This window comes from Notamacropus eugenii, chromosome 5, assembly GCF_028372415.1.
Source record: "Notamacropus eugenii isolate mMacEug1 chromosome 5, mMacEug1.pri_v2, whole genome shotgun sequence".
Lineage (NCBI taxonomy): Eukaryota > Metazoa > Chordata > Mammalia > Diprotodontia > Macropodidae > Notamacropus > Notamacropus eugenii.
The window spans coordinates 394,962,951-394,984,411 of NC_092876.1; the positions used below are offsets into that span (position 1 = coordinate 394,962,951).

Consider the following 21,461-nt stretch of genomic DNA (forward strand, 5'->3'; position numbering starts at 1 on the left):
AGCACTCCCCTCCCCCCTTTTAGTATCCGGATCGGGGCTAATCCTTATACCTCCTTTCATTTATTGTCAATCACATCATCTTGGTCTCCAGTGAAAAAAGAGGAACGGGGTAATGTCGATAAAAACAACACTCCTCACTACTGTACACTATAATTATAGACATAGCCAACACCCGGACTGCGGAGGTTTCCCTGCTGCACAGTGTGTATGTGTGTGTGTGTGTGTGTATGTGTGTGTGTGTATGAGTTGGGGGGATGGGATAGGGTTGGGGAAAAAGAAACAGGAAGGCGGGAAGAGGTGCAGACCCTAAAAGAGAGAGACGGGAACGGGGAGAGAGGGAGGTGGTGAAGATAGAAAGAAAGAAAAAGGAAGAGAAAAGGGAGAATCAAAGACCGAGAAAGTAGAGAAAGGTGGGGGATGCAGAGAGGGAGGGAATGTCTTTGCTGGGCGGAATACTAATCATCCTGTCTCCCTGTCTGCAGCAACCCCATTGCCTGCGCTGCAGACTGACTCTCTCTCTCTCTCTCTCTCTCTCTCTCTCTCTCTCTCTCTCTCTCTCTCTCTCTCTCTCTCCCCCCACCCCCACCCCCAACCCCTTTTTCCCTACACACACAGACACACACTCATCCTGACAGACTCACATGAAAGCACACGTTGGATTCCCTCCTTCCCACGCCTCTCACACACACTCCCCCAGAGCCCGAGAGGAGGAAGCACTAAAGTAGACCCCTCTAGCTCTGGCGGCGGCTGCTTTTCTCACAACTTACCGCCTCTGTCTAGTTCCCTGTCCTGGTGGTCCCCTGAACCTTCACCCGCCTTCCCAACCTCATCCCGCTCCTTTGATGGCTATCGTCAGAGACCTTCGCAGAAGCCTCACTCTTTCCACCTGTCACAGTAGAACTGTCGCGCATCCCAAGTTTGAAGGTACTTGGTTTGCTGCTGGAGCTATTGCCGCCGCCGCCGCCGCTGTCTCCTTCTTTCCTTCCTCCTCCTCCTCCCTCTTTTCTTTCTTTTCTTCGGCACGGGCTTAAAGCCGAGGAGTACAGCTGGAGCCCCGGAGCCCATGGCAGGATTATCGACCTCCCTAAATTCTTCTTCCTCGTCCTTATCCTCCCCACCTCAGCTCCCTCGCTTCCTCCCGGCGGAGCCTTCGGAGAGCAACATCTGGAGCAGGTGAGCAGCTGCTGTGGAGCTCCAGTCCGAGATCAAAGGGTCCGCTTTCTCCCCGGAGCTGCTCCTGCTCCAAGACAATCTCTCTCTCTCTCTCTCTCTCTCTCTCTCTCTCTCTCTCTCTCTCTCTCTCTCTCTCTCTCTCTCTCTCTCTCTCTCTCTCTCTCTCTCTCTCTCTCACACACACACACACACACACACACACACACACACACAGGCAGACGCTACACACTGAGAGACAAACAGAAACGGGGCTAAGAGGAAGAGAGAGAGCAGCAAGAAGAACCCGGTTTTTCTATATTTTGGTCAACTTGGCACGAACCACTGCAGATGCACCACAGGTTACAGTTGGGGGGTCTCGCTGCCTCCCGGTAGCGGTGCAGCAGGTCACGGTGGCGCCTCTGGTGTTGGTGCTGGCCGTGCGGCGGCGGCGGCGGCAGCTGCCAGGGACCGTCAGTATCCAACGGTGCCCCGAGATCGCCACCCGCCCCCTCCCTCCCTCTCCCCCGCCCCAAGCTCTGTTAAGCATCGCTAAGTAACCTTCTCCTCCGGCTGCGGCGGTCCCGGGTGACATGCAGTCCCTTATCTCTCCGGTGACCAAGGCGATTCTGGTGGCTTTGTTCATCTTTGCCATCCTCCTGATCCTCTATGTTATCCTTTGGTACATCTGCCGCGATGTGGATTGCGACCACGGCATCTGAGTCGGGCTGCGGGGCAGCCTTGGAGCTGGAGACTGCTTGACAGTGGAGTCTCTCAAGGGGGGGAGGGGGCTTGATCAAAAGAAAGCCAGACCCAGGAGGAAAGAGCTGGGATTTTTTAAAAAAGAAAGAGTGAGAGAGGTGGAGGGGACGGACGGTGGTGGAGACGAGGAAAAAAGGAGAGAAGGTGGGCATGGGGGTGGGGGACGGAAAAGAGCAGCCATCAGCCCCTCGGATCGGAAAATCTCAGCGAGACCCAGCGGGCGAGAACTCCATCTAAGCACCGGCGACCTGGAATTGACCTTCAGACGGCAGGGTGACCCCGGTGAGTCTCCACTTCATGTGTACACAGCCCCGGGAGCAGAACCAGGAGTGGGTGAAGGGGGCGAGAAAGAAATGAAGATGATGTGTAGAGGGGTAAGGACTGAGGTGCCACGACTGGAAAAGCCACAACTTCTGGGCAAATATCTGTCAGCCAGGCTCTATGATCGGAAAGGACCCCCACCCCCTCCCACCCGGGGTTGCAGTATCAGATTGTTTTGACTGTCTCTGGTAGTGGGTTGGGTAGGTTTGTGAGGGAAAGATCCAGTTCTGGGTTTTCCCACTTAGAGGAAGGTTAACCTGCTCCCATCTTTTTTTTTTTTTTTTTAATTCCTGAGAGGTAATAAAGGAGGGGGACTGGAGAAGGGAAATTGCCTAAGAGTGCTGTCTGTATTTCTTCTTGTTTTGACCTGAGAATTTCTTCTCCCCATTCTGTCTTAAGATGGGACATTTCGAATAGATGTTGGCGGCACAAGGCTCTATGGTTTGCGTTTGGTCCAGGGCTGTTTGCTTGGAAGCATGTTTTTGTTTGGTTTGGGATTTTTGGGGGGGAGGTACATTTACCTTCACTAATCTTTCATAGAGATTGAAGATGAGGATGAGGATTGGGGGGAGGTTTGAAAGTAAGTGACTTTATTAGCTTTGCACCCACATTGGTATGCACAAGATAACTGCACTGCTTAACAGACCATAAAGGTGAGCCCAGGGGACTGGGAAACAAATGCTTTATCAGTTGTAAAGGGAAATCCGTCTAGTAATTGAAAAAAAGAAAGAAAGAAAAAAGAAAAAGGCCCATAGATTTGAAGCAAATACTCACATTGGGGGGAAAAATCGTGCAAGTTTTTAGAAGAGAGCCCAACAAGACCCTCCCATTCCTCTCTGACTCAAGAGTAGATCAAAGGCAGAAAATGAATCTTCCCTTCTAAATAAGGTGTACTTGAAGTTCTGAAAAGCTCAAGCATTTGATCTGGTCTCAATAAATATTCTTCTTGTTAGCAAGTCAATTGCCACCCTTTTGAAATGTTCCTCTAGGAAAAAAAAAAGAACTCGTTAGGAAAAAAAAAAAACCTAATATAGTCAAATATGTTGATAATTTATGGATCTGCAAATTCCCTGAATACATTTGTTTGGCAATCAGGTAGAGCCAAAAGGACACTCTAACATGCAGAGTCTGCCCTATTATTTATGTATTGTTTTGTTGCACTGCTGATTCTGTATTATCTCTACTACCGTATTATTTATATATTTTGTTTTCTGGGTTTCAACAAATTGGAGTAATGTATACATTCCTCCCTTAACTCCACCTCTACTACTTCTCCCAGGAATCTTCAAAAATTGGAGTGAGATGAAAACCCAGCTTGGAAATGGTGCTAAAATGTCATTTTCCAGCCATGATTAAAAGCAGTGTTTGAGAGTGAAGCTAGCTTCTCCAATGGCTACATCTTTAGGATTTAAGTAAGAAAGAAATAAACATATTTTCCAGATAAAATAATGACCTTTAAAATTAAAGGAATATCAAAGAAAACCAGTTCACATTACCTTTTCACTTTTATATTCTTATGGAAAAATATAATTTTAGACCTCTGTCTAAAACTGTCAAAGTAAGCTTTTTAAAGAGCTCTGTTGTATTCCATCATAAATTGGAGCTTGAAGGTCCCTAGATCTTAATATTCCTGCACCTCCAGCTTAGGTAATGAAGGCAGCTGAGGTGTCTGACTATTTATTTGCTCTATAATTAGGAATTCATTTGTTTGTTATACATAGACACATCTGGTCCTAAAATGCCTCATGACAAAAAAGAAAAATGATCATAACATATATGGCATGTGCCTCAAAAACTTCAGAAGTCCTAGGGCCTCACTCTCAAGGTGTTAAGTAGTACAAAGACAAAAACTTGGTTATAAAAATCAGATGCAATGCCTTGAAAAACATTCTCAGCACTGTAGTAAAAGGTTACTTAAACTTTACACTTTTACATCTCAAAGCACATCACATGATTCTCCCCTCCAAAAACCAGTAAAGCACATATTCTGCTACAAATTTAAATAGGAGATGAAGCAAAAATTAATATTGTCCTCTGCTTAGATTAAATTGGGGGTTAGCAAGGAAAATGTCACAGAAGTCAATCTTCAGTAAACTGGCAGGGGGTATTTTAATTTATATTCAATTCTTTTAAATTACTTAACCACTATATAATACAGTCAACTCTATATTCAGACCAACTTAACAAACATTTAGGCACCGTGGTAGGCACTGGTCATGAAATATAATGTAATCCATCTCCTATTTGCTTGGGTTCTGTTCTAATCTAGTCATTTTCCATATTGTGTGTAAGCATGGACTTTTAGATGGATGCCCTTTATGTGACTAATTTCCATCTCTACAAGGCAAGGCTTATTTATTTAATACTCTAGAAAATGCTTCAAGGGAAAACATTTACTTGCCTGCTATACATGGTATATGCACACATTCCACTGAAGATGAATAACTTAGGTTTCTGTTTGCATTATGCAAAAGAATGGACACACAAATTGGCTCTTTTGCTGATTTAACTGAGTCACATGATCAAGGGTAATCATCCCATCTACTCAGAGGTCCAGCACAAAATCTTGATAAAGCTTAGTGTCTGAACATTCAAACTGCAATCATAAATACAATTTATAATTAATAAACTATTCTTCCTATTATATACTAACTCACAAATTAATGAATGAAGTGAAATAATATTTCTTCAAATACTAAAATAATACTAATAATAATAAACACAGTACTTTTGAGTTTGCAGTAGAATTGCCCCCATAACTTGACCCTCTCAACAGCCCTTTTAAAACAGGGGGTAAGTAGTTATTTTATACATTTTATTGATGAGGACACTGAGATTGAGAAAAGGCAAGTATCTTCCCCAAAGTCATATGGAGAGTGAGTGGATAAGACTAGATTCAAACCCAGATCCGATTTCAAGTCCAGTGTTCTTTCCATTCTGAATCATAAATTTTTTGAATCAGCAATACTGATGCCTGTTTTGCTTTGCTTATCTCATTATACATGCAAATCTACCAGACTCTCGAATTATATATTATAAGATGAAGATTTTTGAAACATTAGATTAATTTCTGTATAAGGAAAGAATAAAGCAATAATGTCAAACCTAGAGTAAATAAGAATGCCATTCTCTTAATCCTAGCAATGACGTATGTTTAATAAAATTAAATGGAGATTCTCAAATAGCTATTCAGAGAAAAACAATGCTAAAATTTTAGATCTACAACTCTGCTTAATTTTCTGAGTCTCCAATAAATAAAAGTATTGATTAGTTTGCCCCCCTGAGCTACATTTCAATAAATGTGTATGAACATAATAATCACATTATATGTCACCATAAATATATATATATGCATATAATAGGAGTTAAAGAATATATTAGGATTGTGGAGCTTTCCTCAGAGGTTTAAAAGTTCTCTTTTTTCTTTTAAACTATATTAGATTATGGATTTGCCAGTATATTACATAACCCATAGTCATACATTGTGCATACTGATTTCATTTTTTAAAAAGACTTTTCCAAAGTGGCATTTCTTCTTGAATACAGAAAATTTAGCTGTACATATTAAAAGGTCATAAGCTTTAGCTTCCCAGAGTCTGAAGGATGGTTTTGTTTTGGTTATTTGAGTTGGTAAGGCTAAATGCTGGGAAAAACACTAAGACTATAGCTGTTCCAGTTTCTTACACCTTTGCCTCATACAACCCCACAATAACTTAAACACCTTTCAAAATATGGAAGCATTGAAAATAGTTAATAGCTTAGCAAAATATTGTTCTCACATAGAAAAATTACTTAAGAAAAGTTGCATATTGTTTTTGATATTGTCAGTAATATGAAGACATTTATAGGAATACTGTAGTGGCAGTTACCAAGGTTATGTGCAATTCAGGGGGTGATATGTATAGAAAAACACTGTAGTTATCAGTAGTTATCAAGCAACCAAAGGAAAACAGTTAGGATTGTGAAGGACCTGGAACTTGAGTCATATGAGGATCAATTGAAGGAATTAGAGTTATTTATCCTGGGGAGGATGAAATTTAGAAAGAACGTTGGGGTGGGGAAAAGTAATGATAGTCTTCATGTATTTGAAGGACTAGCACATGGAAAAAGGAGTTAAACCTTTCTTTGCTGCTTCAGAAATCTCTAAAACTTCTATCAATGATAAACATTACAAAGAGGTAAATTTTCATTTAATATATGAAAGGTCATTCTAGTAAGTATAGCCTTTCCCCTCTAGTCACTGATGGGATTCAAAAAGAGCTTGGATGAATATTTGTCAACAAGGTCATGCTAAAAATGTCTTCTCTATTTGAAATATTGGACTAGACCAGGACTTAACAAATTTCCTTTAGATCTGGGAGCTACATCCCCCAGATGAGGTACTAGATGAGTCTTTTACCTTTCAATTAAACAAAAATGAGAGGATGCAAAGGAACCATGTTATCAAAGAATCTTGGTTCACCACCTCAAGTCAGGATCCAATTCACATCACCAGTAGACTACTAAAGCACTTAGAGACTATTTTATAAAGGGTCAAAGTCATATTGAGCAAGTTGTGACCAGGCAAGTGGAAGTTTTAGTAGCTATTAGCCTGACCTTCCATTTCTAACTAACCTGTGGTCCAATCATTCTTTATCTCTTCCCATCTGAATTGGAGTAGAGAAGATTCAGGGGTAGTCCCTCCTCGGTGGGGGCCACTGGTTTCCTACAGCTCCTTGCTGCAAGTTGTTTCGTGGTCCAGTGCTGTGTACTTCTCTTCAAGTTATGGTGAGAATCAAATAAAAAAATTACTTTCATTGTTACAAATAAGATTTCACTAAAAACACAATGTTATGATGAAATTGCAAGGATGCATAGCAGTTTTGGCACCTGAAATTCAGAGTGCTAAACTAGATAATCACTAAGGTTCAAGTCTAAATTCTATGATATATACAAAGAAATGTATACATCTGGTATACCAGAAGATATAGTCCCCAAACAATTCAGTAAGAACAATCAATCAAGCAAGGTGTTTAATTTGAATTGGACAGTTTGAATAAACTAATTGACCAGTATAATAAAAATGGTTGAATAGCAATTGTCTATAGATACAGCCTCTGTTTAACAGAAGCACTGAATTGGGCAGGTTTAAATCATGCCTGAGTTGTTGATTGCTTTCAGAAATAATGAACAAATGCCATATTGAGAACAACATTTGTTTTGAATCATAATTTTTATTTGTCTTACTTAAATAAAAGCCCAATGGAGTTTCACAAAGGAAGAGTGTCAGTGACTTGTTAAACAAGGACAGGATTGGTAAACAGAAACATGAAGTTATTATAGGAGACATAAAGAATTCACATTTTGACAATGTCTATTCCATAGAATGTGATGATGTATCTTAAGGGAAGGAAATATCATTCTTGCATAAATGAAGTTTTCAAGTACCTAGAAAATTTAGCTAAAGAACAGTGCCTAGCTATCAACGATGGTTAAATTCATCCTCTTTTTTTAAGCCAGAACCTTAGGTCTTTTCTGTACTTTTTCTTTTAAGTAACAAGGTGTGTTGGGAAAGAATATAGGGCTTGGATAGAGTACCAGTTCTGGAGACCTGAGTTCAAATCCATCCTCAGACACTTGACACTCACTAGCTGTGTGACTCTGGACAAGTCACTTAACCCCAATTCTCTCTCTCTCTCTCTCTCTCTCTCTCTCTCTCTCTCTCTCTCTCTCTCTCTCTCTCTCTCTCACACACACACACACACACACACACACACACACACACATACACAAGAAAAGAAGGAAAGAAATAACATAGGACTTAGAGCTGGAAGACTCTAATTTATCTCTGTCACTAGGATGCTTTGACCTTTGGCAAGTGAATTGATCTCTATGTATGTTAATTTGCTTATTTGCAAAATGGAGATAACATAATAACTGTGCTAAAATGGGAATAAAATAATAACATAGTACTTGGCCCAGAGGGTGACCTGGGGGCTCAAATGAGATAATGCATATAGAATGCTTTATAAGTATAAAGTGAAGAATCAGTGAGGTCAGTTCCTCTTTATTTTTTAACTCTCTCTGCCCAGATCATATAGTGTTCTTAGTTAAACTACCCTCAATTACAGGTCCCTCACTAAGGAATCAAAATTCCTTATTGAAAGATAATACAGAATTGTATCTTGTTGACACAGGAAAAAATGTGTGTAGATTTTGCACCTTAGCTTTTGGATATACTGATCATTGTAAAAATGAAATATATATATATGTATATGTATGTATGTATGTATGTATGTATGTGTGTGTGTGTAATACAAAGATATACATATATATTATTTTTAAGTGTAAAGTGATGAAAATGTGTAGAATAATCAATGCAAAATTTACATAAAACCATAGTTAAAAAGATGGAGAGAAGGCTTAAGTAAAACATTAATCAATTAATAAACATTTGTTAAGCATGTGCCAGGCAAGGGTGCTAAGCTCTGGGGATACAAAGAGAGACAAAAGATGGTCCCTGTCCTCAAGGAGCTTACAATATAATCTAATGAGTTTACAGAAAACACCAAATAGAAATGCTGAATTTGGTAGGAACACTAAAGAGAAGGGATCAAACCTAGGTTCCAAAGTGGGAAACAGTAAAATCTAGTGTGCAATAATGAGCCTAGCTAGATAAAATTTGTGCAACAGATATAATCATATCTTTAATGAGAAAAAGCTTTCACATATTAATTTTATAGATTTGATCTCTAAATATTTTTATTGTAAAAAATGAAATATGTGTGGAGTGTGACTAAAAGGCAATAAGACACTAATAAATATTCCATTACTGATGCATCCAAATGAACTTTGTTTTTTTTCAAGGTGCTCACCATGGCAGGGCTCAAATCTGTCTCCATCATGCATTGTTTAAAAAACTCTTAGAACTTATTTTCTCAATTGCTGCTGGAGCTTATGGCCACCCAGTAGAATGCAAACTCTTTGAGGCTTGATACTTCATTTATTTTTGTCTCTGTACCTTCAATCCTACCACAGTGCCTAGCACATATTAGGTGCTTGCTAAATGCTTGCTGGATTTCATTGAATTGAATGCTTTTGGATTTCTTCAATGGCATAAAATCTGCATCCTTGGAAGGTGCATTTCATTTTTTTGTAGCAGCCAAAAGTCATCCAGAGTCACTGGATAAAGCCATTTGAGGTAAAAGATGAGATGTAATTATGAAGCGATGAGAGTGATTTTTGTATGTGTGGCTTGTAAATTGCCAACACCATTCACAAGGAGCTCCAAAAAATGATGTCAGCAATGTCAATATCACTGGAATGAACACAATGAATACCTCTCAGGATAATGGGTTGGAGGGACAACGCACATTTGGGTGCAGTTCTATTATGTATGCTTAAAATGAAAAACCTTATTATTTTACAGACATCCCTTATGTACTGAATGACTCTAACAGTGATGGTTATCAACTCCCCTTCACTATAAATAAATACCTTCTGTTTCCCCATTATAACAAGATGACTTTATGCTTTCACACTTACCTATTTCTACCGAATGAAGAACATATATGCCCAATGGTAACTATTTAACTTGATAAAGTTATTGAAATAGTAGATTTGCTAAACATAATTACAATAAAGTCTTTAGAGAAAATATACTAATTCAGTACAAGTGGGAAAACTATCTCCCTTCAAAACCTCTATCAATTAATAACCTCCCAAAGATAACGTGTTATTGCATATTGCTATCTTTGTGAGATATGCACAGTTTAACTGGGATTGAAACTTAAGGAAATGTCAAAGGCTTTCCTAATGACTTGTCCTCATTGTTTTTGTACTCATCTACCTAACCTAATGGGAATTAGAAGAACATGGAAGTTAAATCCAGTCTAATTTCAGTGAAGATAAAATGAAGTCATTTTAAACATACGAAAAGAGAAGCAACAGCAGCACAAGAGGTGAATGAATAGTAGAAATAAATAGGCTGAAAAGAAAAGAATTAGAGAATGAGCATTCTAAAAAAAGAAAATGGTGATGCCTAAAAATTAGGGAGCAGTATGCATCACACAGACTTTTCTTCTTAAAGTTATAAAAATAGAAGTTTCATTTTCACAAGGTATTAAATTAAATTAAATGTGCTGTAAATTCATCCACAGAAGTCCTCCTCCGAAGGCTTATTGTAGATTGGAGGTGACCCTGACTTCCTGAGGCTAAACCAGCTGAGTACCAACTCTCTCTCTGGCAATTCCTATCAAGCTGGAAAGTGTAGGCCTACAATGGATCCTTTTAATGACTGTACCAGTCAAGGGCCACCAGGACCATTCCTAAGTATCGGCTACCAGGAGACAAACTTTTTACAGTCATAGGAATTCATAAAAATATTTACTAAAGCTTAAAGTGGCTGTGATTTGTATGCCTGAACAAATGAAATCCTGGACCTAAATTACCAAACTGGAAGCATTCTATAAACTAGATTCTAGGTGCCCCAGCGTTTGAGAAGTTTTGCTTTGTTTTGTTTTTCTTGATTGGTCGAACCAGGAGCAGGAGTAGTTTTTTTAAAGTTCTGGATGGTGGTCTTGAAATATATTAGGTCCAATTTCTACCTTCATGAGAAGCAGAGTTATGAAAATGTTAATGGCCACACTTGGTAAATGAGTTTCTCATTTTCCAATTTCAGGCAATCAGTCAATCAGCCAATTAACAAGCATTTTCTTAAGCACCTATATTCTTAGCACAACCAAGAAAATTTATTGAAGGCTTGTAATATTTAAAGTGGCAGCTAGGTGACAGATTAGATAAGAGCCCTGGACTTGGAGTCAGTTCAAATCCCTCCTCAAATGCTTACTAGTTGTGTGACCCTGAGACAGTAACTTACCTTCTCTCAGCCTCAGTTTCCCTATCTATAAAATAAGAATAATAATAGCACCTATCTCACAGGGTTGTTGTGAGGATCATATGAGATAAAATGTAAGGATAGCCATTTGCAAACCTTAAAGCTAAGTGTAACACATCATTAATAGTAGTTATTACTAATCTCGATTTAGTGTTTCTGTGCTGCAACTAAGGTGATGAAATTAGGGTTTCAATCTAAGATGATGAAATTTCAAGAGAGTGAGATAACAATTTCAATCCTTCTGCAGCACAGAAACCACTGAGCTTAGTACCTAATTAACAAAAATAATTAATTAAAATGGGAAGCTACAAGGTGTCAGCATCCTCTTCCTAGTGTTTAAATTAAATCAATTAGGTGACATAGTAGCTAGCATTTTGAACTTCAAGTGAGGAAAAACAAGTTCAAATCCTGTCTCAGACACTTCGCAGCTATATGACCCTGGGCAAGTAACTTAATCTAGTGTGTGCTTCAGTTTCCTCATCTTCTAAAAGGATGTAATAATAGCTTTTCCTTCCAGAGTTGTTGTGGGGAACAAATGAGATTATATTTATATCTATACACACACACATATATGTATGTGTATGTGTATATACATATGTGCTTATATCATATATGCACACATATTGTGTAAGTATGTGTGTGTGTATATATATATATATATACCCATACACGTATATATACACACATATCTAAATAAAGCACTTTGCACACTTTAAAGCATTGTATACATGTTAGTTTTACGGTGGTGGTGGTAATTAATAAATTTCAGATGAACTTCTTTCCAGTTTTACCTTACTTCCCTTCCCCTGGTTGTTTCCCTAGCTGTGGCCTTTCAGTGTCTTAGATCACCATAGTACAAGAAAAAGTAAGATCTTTAAAGGCAGGCACTCTAATTTTGTTCTAATTTTTTCAGTTTTCATTCCCAGATCTGTCACAGATCCCAGTACGTAGAAGGTGCTTAATAAATGCTTAAAAATATTAGGAAGGAGTTCTCAACTGCCCCATTTACCAACTGAATTTGTGGTATGTTTCATGCCACTTTCCCTGGGCCCCAGAATCGCTATTTATGGCTCAACAGGATGCCAGGTTTTTGCCCCGAAAGCATTATATGGAATAGCTAATTACTCTTCTCAAGGAGGGGTGGAAGGGAATATAAGTCAATCCTTTGGAGGTCAGAGTTTTATATAGTACAGTGTGCTATTAAGGGAATTTGGGGACTCTGGCCAAAAAAGTCAGCAGTCCAATCAGTTCAGAGCAATATGTTTCAGGGAGCCCAGAATCTACAAATACACTGCCGCCTCCCAACTAAAGCTGATGTTTGCAAAGCAATTTTCTGGACACTTTGGAGGATCTTTGTTGTGTTTCTTTTTTAAACAATGACTAAATAATAAGCTGGAGCTTCAAATTTTTGTCTATGATTCTTTCTTGAACATTTAACAATACGGAGACTAGAGTCTTTAATCATTCTCTGAGTTCAAGAAATCCAAGTCCAAAAGACACTAATACACATTAATCTACTTTAAAACTTGTTTATGCTTTATTTTATAACTGGCCATTATGTTAAGTCAAGGAAAAGAAATATGATGTAAACCTAGCATAGAATATTTTAATATAGATTTTATTCAGCCGTATTCTTTAGCAGTCTCAATTCTTATAAACTTCAAAATCTTTTACAAAAAAAGACCAAAATTTTAGTCAGATTTTGCTATCTCTAAAAATAATTTGACTATAAAATAATGGAACTGACAATAATTATGTATCTATACTATACTCATTCAATTCTATTCAATGGAACAAGTATTTATTAATGTTACTATATACAAGACATTATGCTAAATTCTGGGCACAACAGATAAAGATAAAAAAAAACCCTGTCCTCAAGAGGCTTATGTTCTGTCCGGGCTGAGGACAATATGCACATAGATATGTAAATATAAAAATAGGCAGAGTAATTGCAAAGGAGGGAGGTAAGAGAATTTCATCTTAAGTACTGTGGTTGACACTCGAAGGGAATTAATGATAAGAGGATGTGCAAGCAACATGAGATGGGGTGGCGGGAGGCCTTCACAAAGGCAAGGGGGCAAGAGATGTTAAGTCCTATAAGAAGAAATGGCAAGTGGGTCAATTTGATTGCAATATAGAGGAAGTGACAGGGAATAATATAACATAAGCCTCGAAAGCTAGGAGACAGTCATTAATTCCTTACAATATTTTTAACTTGAATTTTATCCTATTGACTTTTCACTCCACACAATCAGTCGAGATCAGGAGACTAGAGGATGTCCTCAAGTGTGACCCTTTGACAATCCAAACCTGACCGAGTCAAAGGGCCACACTTGAGGATCTAGAGGGTCACATGTGACTTGAAGGCTGCAGGTTCCCCACTCCTGGATTTAGCATAGCATCCCAACAATAATAGAAGCAGGGAAGGCTTACAATGAGTAGGGTAGGCGGTTGCCTGTATAACACGATTCAAAGGAAGCCTTCTCCATATAAAGTATCTCCTTCAATCTGGTGCTATAAATGGCTGACGTTTAATAAATATGGAATCATGGAACATCAGAGTTGAAAGGCATCTTAGTGGACATCTAGTCCAACTCATAGCTGAAAAAAGAATGCCTGTTGCAACATAACTGATTAGTGGTAATACAGTCTTTGTTGAAAGACCTCTATTGAAATGGAACCTACTACCTCCTGAGGCAGATTTTCATTATATCATCTGTCATATATCAAAAATACATTTTTTTCTCTTTCCTACATCCATTCACAGTTTCTAGTGCTGTATTCTGATGCACATCTAATCTCTTAATTTATGATGGCACATGTTGGAGATTCATTGCAAACTCCAATTCAGGAATGAATACCTTCTTAAGTATAGACGCCCCCAACCAAAATGGTACATTGTTAGTATCATCCAGTGGAAAAGCTACTGGGCATTGGAAGGCCTGGGATCTAAGCCCATCTCTGCCGTTAATTAACAAGGAAACCTTCAAATTACTCATCTAAAAAATGAAAAGGTTGTACTAGGTAGCCTCAAAAGTCCTTTCCAGATACAGTATTCCTTATGGCTTAGAACAGTTTTTCAGATCATAGTATAAGTCTGCATGATTGGATGACACTAGATCTACTTAAGACCACTGGATACTTTGGAGGTGAAGAGGATTGATGGAACATTAAAAGGAGAGGAAGATAAATGCATGGAAAAAGGGGGTGAAGGGCACTGAAGGAGGCACAACATGCTGCCCTCATAATTTTGCCTATAGTGCTTGCCATGGGTGGGCTGTTTCATTGCATTCTTATTTTACTCTGTGTGCTAAATTGTTATGGAGAAAACTGGATGGATCTGTATCTTCACCACAAGGAATTTATTGTATATAACCTCCCTCTTTGAATATATCTCACAATGACAATGTAGATAAGTCCTGGGGAGTTATCTGAGATGCATAAAGGTGAAGTGACTTGCCCAGAGTCACATGGCCATTAAGAGTCAGAGATGGACTTTGAACATAGGTCTCTTCAGTCCAAGCATAGCACTTTCTTTACTCTACCATGAGACCTTTATTACCTAATTCTTTACATTTAATAAAATAACTCCCTACTTTCAATGGTTAGTTTTATTTAAAGTATAAACATCTTTTAATGTAAACAGGGATGGAAAGAAGTCTAAAAGCTGTTCCAAAATTTAAAGACTTCAGTTCACCCAAACATGTTCTAAGTACACCTTCGGGTGTTTGCAATTCCTCTCCTGGAGCCTTCCCTTTGGGAAGCTAGACTGCTATGATGTGGATTCCTCCTCCATGCTTATTCAACTCAGTACAGGATTTAGGAAGCCCTCTCAGAAAGTACATTTATGTGCTGATCTCATCTTGCCCAAGAGCTCTTATCTGTTAAAATTCATAATAAACAATTTCTCTAGTGTTTCTAGGCTATAGTCAAAAGAGAAGAGACTGTGACAACAAAGGAAATTTATATCTCTTGCCCTATAGATTACTTCATTTTAAAGATGAAAAATTAAGTAGTAATGTCAGAACCAAGATTGACACCCAAGTGATCTGATTCCAAACCCAATGTACTTTTCATTGTACTAAGTAATCTTTCAATCCATGACAAACATTTAAAGACTTATACACTTTAAGGTTATTCAACCTTTCATGTATTGGCCAATTATATACCTGGAGTAAGTCAATCAGTTACCAAGTCCCAACTCAGATACTTCCTAGTTACATAATCTGTGGACAAGTTCTTGTGTGTAAATATGGATAATAATACCAGTTATGCCTATTTCAAAGGGTTACTGTAAGGAAAAGAGAATTCTTAGTAGAAGATAAGGGTGGAAAGGTAGATTGGAGTCAAATGTTAGAGGGCTTTGAACATCAGTTTAAGACATAGAGCCACTGAATTAAAAAAGGGTATGGGGGGAGGTATCATTAGGACTGCATATTAGGAAGATTCATATGGCATTGGCCAATAAAACAGATTGAGAGATGGAGGCAGGGAGATATATCAGTGGCTATTACAACAATCTAGGCAAGAGCTAATGTGGGGAACAGATTCAAGCAGCATTTTAGTAGCAGAAGAAATGGTTTTGGTGACTAACTGAAAGGGGACAGGGAGATGACTGAAAAGTTTTGAGCTTAGGTGACCGGAAAAAATGTGCTGTCATGAAGTCAAGAAAATCAGAAAGTCAAGAAAAGCAGTAAGTTTAAGAAGGATGAATCTGGAAGGCAATAGGTAATGCTTCATTAGCGGCAATAGGAACCGCTTAAAGGAAATAATCCAACGAATAAAACGAGAGAGTAGAAAAGATAGGACTTGTTTGCAGGCAGGGGTGTTAAGGTTCAGATGAGATAATGTCAGTCTTTGCAAGCTTTAAATTGCTCTGTAAATGTCATATATTATTGTTATTATTTGTTGTTCGTGTGCTGTAGTCATCAGAACTCCACTCTGGTGATGACTTCATTCCTGGGCCTGCTACTGTACTCCCTCTGAACTCAAACACTGTTTATAGAGCAATCAGGTAGCTTGCTGGTAAATGTTTAACTACCTGAACTGGGGGCTATGGGTGGGGGGTAGGGTCCAGAGATTAATGTACACACATTTTTTAGGTTGATCTTAACTTTTAACACTTTTTAAATCTAGAAAATTAAGCCGTTGTCAAGTTCTGAGATGCAAATGTTCATGCTGAAAATTTAATGATTGACTCCTGCAGCTCCAAGAAGAGGGAGAAGTTACAGTCATGTAAACCCCTCCAACAAAGAGGAAGCCTTATATAGTGGATGGAAAATAGTCTCAATGTCAGGATCTCATGGGTTTAAATCCTACCCTTGACATCTACTGGATCTATGTGATCCTGAGGAATACTCAGAGCCTGCAGGCAACTTTCTCAATCTTTATATGCAGGGCAGCTGCCAATTAGCCATCAGAGAGAGCTTCCTCCTGGGCAGTTCTCTATGCCAGTGAAATCACAGGTCCAGTATGAAATGGCCAAGGCTTTTTTGATAGATGCTGGGTTTACAGAGACCAAAAAATGAAAACAGTCCCTGCTCTCAAGGAGCTCCAGTTCCTCTATGGGGCATGGGAATGCAATGTTCATAGACAGATAAATAGGAGATAATGTGAGGATGATAGAAGTGATTCAAAAGAGCATGGCATTTACCTATATTCAGAGAATAAATAACATAATACAAATATACAATGAAGACTTTTGGGTAAGGTGGCAGAGCCCAAATATTTACATATTATGTTAAATGCATCCAAAAGGGGGACCAAGAAAACCCAGAAAACTGTAATTTACTTAAAAGCAGAAAAAAAGCAATTTTTTTAAATTTGAAAAACACTAATTTCAAGTAATGTTTTAGATCAGAGAAGTAGGCAGAGGTTAAAGATGCTCTGGAAACATTGTTCTTTATGATGAAAAATGCTTTTCCTTACTTGAATTTTCAGATTTTCAGCCTGGCACATAAACTCCTTTCATGACCTCCAAATTGTGGCAGTTAATTAGAACAATCACAGAGCTTAACGGACATATTGAATGTAACTGATGTAAGAGTTGCGCAATTTATTTTGTTTCATTTTTTCCAAAGAAAATGGGTAGAAATACGTACTTGAACTCCATAGCTTGCTATAATGCAATAAATCTTGTTTTTATAAATAGCTAAGCCTTCTTTTCTGCTTAAAATTCCAGAATGCCCAGAGGGATCTCAGGGATCATCTAGTCCAACCTATTACCAAACAGGGATTTCCCCTCCAACATTCCTGACAAATTGCCCTGCTTGAAGAAAACTGCTACTTTCCAAGACAACCTATTCCACTTTGGGACAGCTTTAAATTTTCCACCCATTGCTCCTAGTTTTGCTCTCTGGGGACAAGCAGGAAAAGCTGAACTCTTCTGCCTGCTTGCCCTTAAAGTACTTAAAAACAGCAGTATCTATACCCTTTATAAGTCTTCTTCAGGCTAAATATCTCCAGTTCCTTCAACTAATCCTTACATGGTATGGTTTCTAGTCTACTCCCCACTCTAACCATATTCCTGTGGACCTCCTCCAGTTTGTCAATATCCTTTCTAAAATGTGGTACCCAGAATTGAATGCAATATTCCAAATGTGGTCTGATATGATAAGCATATATAGGATTTAAAAGGAGAATGATCTCAGAAATCATTTGAAAATCACTTTACAGATCAGAAATCATTTTCATTTCAGGAAACTGAAGTCCGAAGAGTTTTCTTATTTTGCTCAAGATCATGCCCTTATTAGCATTTTTGACTTTTTTATATCCCATGTTGACTTATATTGAGCTTTCTAGAACTCCCAGAACTTTTTCAAACAAATTATTGACTAGCTGTTCTCCTATCTCATAGTGAGATCAATCGACTAACATTTATTGGCAAAGCCAGCAAGGTGAGCAACTACCTACTTGGTGTGAGTTGAGGGACTCCCAGCAAAAGATCAGTATCCCTGTCTTCTGAAAGATTTCCTTAACTTGCTTGTCACAGTGTCTGAAATATCCACCATTGGAAACTGATTCCAGACTTCAGATATTGTGTTTTCCCGGAGGCACCAAAGTGCAATTATCCCTAAAAAGAGGTAAATGGATTCATCCATTTTCACTCATTGACCTCTTAGTCTAGAAGAGTTTATCAAATAACCGATTATCCCCTAGGAAAACAAAGGATAGGACTGAGAAAGAAAGAGAGACAGAGACAGAGAGACAGAGAGAAAGAGAGACAGAGAGAGAGGACAGATAGGAAATGAATCTTGTACATAAATTGTTCCAGCTGGAAAGTCATTCAATGAAAATTTCTTAAGTAACTACTATACGCCAGGCACAATACTAAACTCTGGGCACTGTGCTAAACTTGAGGCACCTTAGGGATCATCTAGTCTAGCCCTCTCATTTTTTCACATGAAGCAGCTGAGGCCAACAGAGTTGAAGAGACTTGCCAAAAGTCATGATTTGCTAGCAGATCTGAGAGTTGAACCCAGGTTTCCTGGTCCAGGGATATTTTGACTTGTGCCAGGCTTACTATAAAGGAGCAGAATCTCAGAACAAGAGAAACTTAACAGAGGATAAGGTGAGGGAGGACAAAACAAGGGGAACATGAGGGGAGTGACTGGCACACTGTGCATTTGAGATTGTGGTGATGCTGAAAACAAACCCTACTGCTTCACAATTTTACATTTATCTGGCGCTATTAAAAAGAGTGAGCACCCATTGTATGCCCATTTTTGGTACTATGTCTAGAAAGGCCTAAAAGACCAGGGTTTTGTTACCAAGGAATCTGTGGTCTAAAGTAACCTCCTAAAATTATTTAAATTAAGAAAGTTCCTATAGATTTATTCTTGCTTCAATTAAATGGGTTATTTCTGTAGTGTCTGATTCCCTTGCCAAAATAATTTAGAATATGGTTGTTTGTAGCTTTTTTTTTAGTTGAAGGATAGTAGCATAGATGAGTTTAAAGATATTTTGTTTAATAGTTTGTTGTTGTTATATTATGAGAGTCAGCATAAGGCAGTGGCTAGAGATCTGGCCTTGGGGCCACCAAGACCTGGGTTCTAGTGCTGCCTCTGACTTTCAGCTATGTGATCCTAATTTCTCGTTGCATAGGCAATACTCTAAGGTTTTAAGTTAGTACAGACAGTTTCCTCAATCAGGATTTCCCTATACCAAAAAAAAAAAAAATCAGAGGTCTAGTCCATACCATATTCTCATGTTACAGTTAGGTTAAGTAGGAGGCAGAGAGGATAGATAGAACATTAGAACTAGAGTGAGGAAGATTCCAGTTCAAATCTAACCTCAGACAATTTTTAGCTGTGTGATCCTGGAAAAATCACTTCAACTCTGTTTGTTTCCTCTTCTATAAAATGGGATTTGTTGTGAGGATCAAATGGAAGCATATTTTTAGAGTGCTTTACAAACTTGTAAAGCTACAAATGCTATAAATGCTAGCTATTAAGTCCATACAACCAAAGCAAAATTGAATATAATTGAAAAATTCATTTTTCTCTGACTTGACTATGTGAACAATGGGCACCTAGGCATTCAGTAATAAAAGGGCATTGCTAAACACTTTTAAAAGTCATCATAGAATAACCTCTTAGAAACAAAGAAGTGAAATGTCTGTCCTGCATGATTTAGCTTTTTTCATTGAGTTAACGTTGATTTTGTTCATTTCCCCTTGTGTATTTTTTTCTCTTCTTTCCTTCCATTTAGTACCCAGTGAGGGACTCGAAAGCTCTGTACAGTGTGGAGTCATCCCTTGAGCTACTACACCACAGGCACGGCACAGACAGACATACATGGTACCACCAAGGTGCCATGATTCTGACGTGGAGGGACGCCTTTGAGGGATGGAAGGGGGAGACTTTGGCCTTGCTCCTGGGACTGTCATGTCAACAAGAGTGCCAATGATGAAATTTTGTGGGGATGGAGGGTGGGGTGGACAATATATGGATTGAGGCCATCGGCCATCATCACCCATCTCACCAAATAGTCCAATGAGAACTCATGGTCCTTCTCAACAGCTGGGGCCAAGGCCTCCATCATAGCTCTTTGCTGATATTCTGAGCCATCCCACCTGGCCTGTCTCTCCTCCCTCTCTCTTGTGGAGTCTTCATCAGCCTTCTCCTTGCTTGTGCACGGTACTGAACCAGCAGGGCTCTCTGTTTAAAATATCTGTGAGGCAGCTTTGTGGAGATTTTTACTTTTACATACATGACTAGAGAAGTCCTGAGGACAATCAGCATCAGATTGTAACATCGTTAAGGTAGGTGACATCTGGGGCCTCGCCTACTTCATTTTCAAATGGATTTTCTCAGTAAAGTTTGAAAACAAGTTAACTATTTTGTAGCTTGTTTTTGCATGAGGGATGTGCTCAAGGGAACAGTCATAAGTAATTCAATTATGGCCCTGTTCTTTTTTTCTGAGAGTTACCCCAGATAATTTTGTTTTAGTGGTCATAATAAAAAAGATATGCTGCTCCCAGAAAAATAAATAGCCTAATAATTAAAGACTATGAACTTTCGATGTGAAAGAAGAAAGCCAACAGGCATATAGTATGCCAGCACCTCATTCCCATTGGAGTGTTAACAACTTCATTTTTATGGCATAATGCAATTTCATTGCATAGTTTGAGGGGCACCATGGTTGTGCAGTTTTGCACTTTTGTTGAAAACTTCAGGGAAAACAGATGACATGAGCATGAGAATTGCCAGGTGATCTTTGTATTATCTCAATGAATGTATTTGAAAAGTCATAACCCAGCAATGTCAGCTCTCCATACCATCCACATGCATCATAATGAATTATTTTGTAAGCTTTTCTAAATGCGATAATAATTCTGTCTTTCAGGTTTGATGTGGCACCTTAGTGTTGTCTTGTCACATCTCTGTCTCTCCACATGAAAAGAGGCAATAAAGACAATGCTGAGACAGTATGGCTATTCAAGAAAATAAAAAATATTTTTGAAACTGCATGACATAGTACAACTCTTTGATTCACAGTGTGCAAAGAAAACCACAGCTTATGAAACCACATATGGCATTAGCAATTTGGGGACAGTATATTAACACTACAGACTGTGGTCATGCTGAAAAGCAAGTGTTAACAGGATGAAATGTGTTATTATTCAATGGTGAAGACTTCCGCCTAACCCTCTGAGATCATAAGAAAATGATCCCCCTCTCAGATCCTTTAATGCTTAGGTTGTAGGTCAAAGAAGGGTCTTTTTTTTTTATTTTGGAAACATCTTTTGTTAAAATGGTAAAAATATCAGCAAGATTTTTATCATGATTTAAAAGTCATATATTTTTTGAAGATATTCTAAATTTCCATTTATTTTCTTCAACAAAAGGCC

The 21,461-nt window shown here is 38.5% G+C and overlaps 1 long non-coding RNA gene across 2 annotated transcripts; it reads left to right on the top strand.

Moving 5' to 3' along the window:
- Positions 1-273: 273 nt before the first annotated feature.
- Positions 274-21,078, top strand: LOC140506865 (uncharacterized). 2 transcript variants are annotated; one of them, XR_011968135.1, is made up of 3 exons: positions 274-2,193; positions 17,292-18,192; positions 19,820-21,078. It is a non-coding gene; the product is annotated as an uncharacterized lncRNA (long non-coding RNA). The 2 variants fall into 2 exon arrangements; XR_011968136.1 differs by lacking the exon at positions 17,292-18,192.
- The last annotated feature ends 383 nt before the right edge of the window (positions 21,079-21,461 follow it).